The 5469-nt window shown below is 47.2% G+C and overlaps 1 long non-coding RNA gene across 1 annotated transcript; it reads left to right on the top strand.

The window, feature by feature from the left end:
* The first annotated feature begins 1293 nt into the window (after window positions 1-1293).
* On the top strand, window positions 1294-2792 carry LOC122492280. The gene is made up of 3 exons (XR_006299584.1): window positions 1294-1454; window positions 1838-2029; window positions 2634-2792. It is a non-coding gene; the product is annotated as an uncharacterized LOC122492280 (long non-coding RNA).
* The last annotated feature ends 2677 nt before the right edge of the window (window positions 2793-5469 follow it).

Genomic DNA, 5469 nt, shown 5'->3' with positions numbered 1-5469 from the left:
GGTTGGTTCGCTCAACCCTTACTTACCCGGCCATGTTCTTTTGTCTCCATTGTACCGACAAGCAAAGTGAGGTCACATAATACGGTTCACAGCGACTCTGACCCTAGGTCTTTCTGATCCCCAAGCTGGTTCTCTGTCTACTCTCTGTTCTGGGTCACAACTTCTCCTGGATCTCCACCACTCTTGGGATAAAATCTAAAACCCCACCATGGCCTATGAGGCCTGACTGGCTCTACCCCCAGCTCTCCCTGGCCATGCACCACTCTCTCCAAATCATGCCCGAGTGCAGGAAATTCCACAGGGGTCTGTGGTGCTGCCCACACCAGGGCCTTTGCACGTGCTTGGAACATTCACTTCCTCCCTCTTCACTTTGTCCAACTGTAGCTGATCCTTTGGATTTTCCTTGGTGGAGCCACTGTGTCAACTAGCTACTCTTCCCACTATGGTTCTGGGTGAGGTCTGGCCACAGAGAAATGTGCCCAACATCTGGGAGGTGGGTGTGAAGGCCCAGTGGCCACACATTCAGAAGGATGATGCCCCAGATGCCCTTGAAGCTCACACGTGCTGAGGCTGATTTGCTGACTCTCTGGAACTGCAGCCCCTTGGTCACCCCCATCCCCATGACCTCCTTCTGCCCCTCTGGGTCCTGAGCATGGGGCGTGTGCAGTCTGAGGGGTAGGGAGCTGGTTTCCCCACGGCGCCTGTGTCATGGGGGTTAGGAGAGCTGGGAGAAAGACAGGGTCCTAGTTTTTCTTCCCAGGTCCAAGTTTGTGTCTCTGCTGTCCCAACTCTTCTTGCTGATGGTGATGACTACAGGCCTATCCTGGACGCAGAGGCAGGAGTTGGCTATGGACTTCTCGTTGGCTTCTCTTCACAGTCCCTGCCTGGTGGCTCTCATGATCCTCTCACCTTCCCCTCAGGGCATTTACTTCCCCAGCATCTCTTATGATGGTGTGAAGTCGAGTCCCTATAATGAATCCTTTACTCTATGTCACGTGGGGTATTTTGCTTCCTCGATGGAACTCTAACAAACCTACCGCCTATTGGGTTCATGCCTCGACTATGTTTGCACATCACCTTAGACTTCGTTGTGCTACCTAATGACATAATTGTTTGTATGACAAACAATGAGTTACCGAACGCCCACTTTCCCATTAAATTCTGTGGAGGTGGGCAGCTCCGTGTCTGCCCTGTTCCCCTCGTGGCCTGGGCACCACTTCCATCAACCAGCACATTCCATGTGGTCAATAAATACTTGCAGAATGAATGATGTATTCCAAAAGCAGAGAGGGGACATGAAAATTGACTTTGTTTACATTGGTTTCAGAATCTCTAGGCTGTCAAGGTCTGTGGACTCACGCACCTTAGTGGCCAATTTCCACTCATTGGCTCACCTGGTGTCACAAATCAAGGGGGCATGGCACCCACCTGCTGCAGAAAGACCTACCAGTAAGGTAATCGCCATGATTTTTTTTTTTTTTTTGGCCAGGGAGTCATTTAGAGTTGGATTTGCCTTTTTGGAGGTCTGGAGGCCCCTAGAAACATGATACAGGGGAAAGAGCTGGAAAGAGGCAACAGAGCTTGCTGCCTGTATGACCTTGGGCATGTCACTTGACTCACGTGAGCCTCATCCCATTGGTGAAGGTGGGAGTGTGGGTGGGTGCTTGAAATTCTTGATGATTGACAGGTGGCAGGCAGCTGAGGGCGGGTTTCCTTGGGAGAAGCCTGCAAAACCTTTCAAATGCTAGATGGTGATAGATCTGTGTATATGAGCTTACTTTCCACTAAATATCCCACGATAAATAAAAACATAAAATATGTTTGTTGTGCATCTAAGGTACCGGGTTTTCCATGAACGCAGTTGCCATGGAAATCGAGGGCAGATGGCAGTGGGTTCTGTGGGAAGCTTCACGGAGGATGATTTGCCATTTTGGAAAATGGCGTCGGCAACAGCACCACCGTTTGGAGTATCTGAGTTGCTGTCATGAGACACATGAGTCGCTGGAGAGTTACAGCTGCTGCATTCCTGGTAATTCTTTAAAAAAAAATTTTTTTTTTAATGTTTATTTATTACTGAGAGACAGAGCATGAGCAGGGGAGGGGCAGAGAGAGGAGGAGACACAGAATCTGAAGCGGGCTCCAGGATACGAGCTGTCAGCACAGAGCCCAACGTGGGGCTCGAACTCATAGGCTGTGAGATCATGACCTGAGTCAAAGTCGGACGCCCAACTGACTGAGCCACCCAGGTGCCCTTGCATTCCTGGTAATTCTAAGCGTGGAGGCAGGGATGTGACTGTCTCACGTGTCCTCCTATGGAGTTCCATTGACCACTGCATTTGCTGTCTTATCAACAGCTTCCCGGAAAAATAAATCACCAAAATCCATTTTATTTATTTTTGAAAGAGACAGAATGTGAGCAGGGGAGGGGCAGAGAGAGGGGAAGACACAGAATCCGAAGCAGATATTCAAAGATATTAAGATATTCAAATGCACTCTCTCATGTAAATAATTTATGCAAATATAGGCAGATTCCAGCACTGATATCCCATAATTAAAAATCTTGAATTTTGTATCTCTAAGCTTATCAATAACAAAGCAGTCCTCTAATTCCAAAATTTCTTTCTCTTTTTTAGATCAACCTTTTCATGTACCAGGAAACATACATATGACCAAATGACCAAAACAAAACCAAAACCCAGTAAAGCCCCAAATTCCCCAAACCAAAAGACCCCTGGAGTTGTAGAAATTCATCCCTTAGCCCTATGAATATTTTAATATAGACATTTCCCAAAGTATATTTTTGTGTATTGTAATACACAAGGAGTGTTGTTTGTTTCTTCTTTTTTTTTAATGTTTATCTTTGAGAAAGAGACAGAGAGAGAGCATGAGCAGGGGAGGGGCAGAGAGAGAGGGAGACACAGAATCTGAAGCAGGTTCCAGGCTCTGAGCTATCAGCACAGAGCCCGAGGTGGGGCTCAAACTCACAAACCATGAGATCATGACCTGAGCTGAAGCCGAGTGCTTAACTGACTGAACCGCCCGGGAGCCTCAAGGAATGTTATTTGAATTCTTGTTGCTTTAACATGATTTGTGTTAGTTTAGAAAACAGAGAGGAAAACTTCAATGAAATACTTTTCTGTCATGTGAGTCGGCAAATACTGTGAGTGGGAGTTATGTAAAAATTAAAAATGAATAGCCACAGAGAGCTTGACCATCGTTGGATGATCTGACTTCGAAGGCAAACCCTTGGTTCCCCCTGGGGTATAGCTTCTCTGGGACCATGGGAGTAGCATGTGGATGGAGGGCCAAATTTGCTTCAGAACCTTTATTTTGCTGTCTTCAATGGAAGCTAAAGAGTCAGCCAATCAACGTTTATTGATTTTCCAAGGTTCCTTAGGATGCAAAGAATGATATTGCCGCCCACACAGAATTTTTGAGTCATTGGTTTCATCAAAGTGCTATTCTAAGGCTGACTATGCTCACGATGGTACCCTGGGGACCTGCCGTGGGTTCTCACATGAGCTATATCATCTGAAAGAGAGATACAGCTTCTCTGCTTCTCTGGTCTGTGTACTTTACATTTCTTCAAAGAGTGGCTAGGGACATTTTCAGAGGGTCCCAAATTGTCACTTAATGTTAAAATTGGCTCATATTCAGTTACCTCCTTGCCCAATATCCTGACTTCAGGCACAGAATTCTAGTTCAACTCTGAAGAAGTGATTCCAGGAAGCAGGAGTTAGGGAGTAGGGAGACTGAGGCTGGGAAGGAGGAAGACAGCGGGTATGGACGTTATCCCCAATGTGCACAAAGCCAGTAAAGTTGGCGACTGTGACACTGAGGGCTCAGGGGATGGGGGGGTACTCCTGCAAGGACAGCAGGCTTATTCCTGCTCCATTCTCACTGAGTGGTGACATTAACACCCCCCTCCCTCCCTTCCAACTACCAGAGAAGGCGCTGGAGTGCAAACAGGGGAGGGTTAGGGGGCTGCCTGAGATGGGGTCCTGCAAAGCGTGGGGTGAGTCTGAGTGCACAGGGCACTCTTTACCACACCCATGACAGTGTGTCTGAGGGACGGGACTCCAGTCCCCGGTGGCATTGGCCTCAGCAGCTTCCTCTCCCCTTTCCTTTTCCTGTCTGACTCCATAACCAAACAAGTGAAGATCAGGAAAGAGTAGAGGGGGGGACTCAAGCTCCTGGCACCAAGACTTGAATAATTTAAGTCCTGCTTTCTTGGCAAATTGCTGAGTGGGTTGCAGCTGTGCTTAGATCATGATGATTATAAGGAAACAAATTAAGGAAGAAGCCTGGGGGTATTGACGAGACCTTTCTTCCATTGTAATGGAGATGAAGTAGTTCTCCTGAAGACCCATAGGGCTAACCACATTCAAAAATTTACCAGGGTGATGTGCTTTAGACTCAGGTGTCTTTTCAGGGCAAACAAAGGCAGGTGTGATTTCAACCTGCAAAATGCAAATTCTAGGTCTGTTTTCTGGAAAATGCACAACTCTACCCTTCAAAGACCAACGGCCAGCAGGGGTGGAGGGCACTGGCTACAGCTGGCCATGTTTTAGGACAGGACCAACATACCCTTGACTTTCTATTTCATTGTCAAGATAAAAATGCTAACATCTATCCGCCTATGACACTGTGTGATATAAAGCTGTGATGTGTGCCTTCTTAAAAGCTTAAAATATAGAAGACATCACTGAGGGGAGAGACTAAATAATGTCAGGTCAACTGTGAACTGTTAAATGAACGTTTAAGAAAGCGAGTGATTAGCCTGATTACCAAGTGGCAAGGTCGTGAGTGTGACTATTAGTGCTCATGTGTAGGGAAGGGTGGCTGCGAGATTTTGCTGCTGTTTTCCTGCAGTAATGAGTTCTTTTGGAGAAATGGAGTTCAAGGATGCTTACGTTTAGGAAGAGATAGTGATAAGAGAGCATCCATGGCTAGCCTGGGGCCCCAGAGACGACTCAGAGATGGAGCTATGGCCAATGGTACACCGAGCCCGTTTTCTGGAGAAGAGCACACATTTTGGGCAACGTGAAAGAGTTGTTGTTGGAAGGCAGGCTCTTAGTAATGTTGGAGGAATGAATAAAGATATGGTGTGTGACGTATGTAAGTCCAGGGAAGGGGGGGAAGGCAACAGTGAGGTGGTGGATTTACTGTGCGAGGGAGGAAGGGGGCCAAGGATAGAGAAATCACCAAAATAGGAAGAAACACTACCAGGGGTCAGAGGATAGCCCAAGAGAAGCTGAAGCAGCAGACAGTGGTCCTGTGAGGAACAGGTGTCCGTGAGAAGCAGGGTAGAACCCAGAGTGGGGAAGGAAACACTAAGAAGGACGTATTCTTGGCTGGGTCTTCCGTATTCCATGCATGATGGGTTACTGAGGACATTCCGAGGGAGATTTCTTTCTAATGTTTATTTATTTTTGAGAGAGAGAGCCAGAGCATGAGCAGGGGAGGGGC

Source organism: Prionailurus bengalensis, chromosome C2 (genome assembly GCF_016509475.1).
Source record: "Prionailurus bengalensis isolate Pbe53 chromosome C2, Fcat_Pben_1.1_paternal_pri, whole genome shotgun sequence".
NCBI lineage: Eukaryota > Metazoa > Chordata > Mammalia > Carnivora > Felidae > Prionailurus > Prionailurus bengalensis.
Note: the sequence above shows the minus strand (reverse complement) of the source record. Positions and strands in the feature narration are given on the sequence as shown.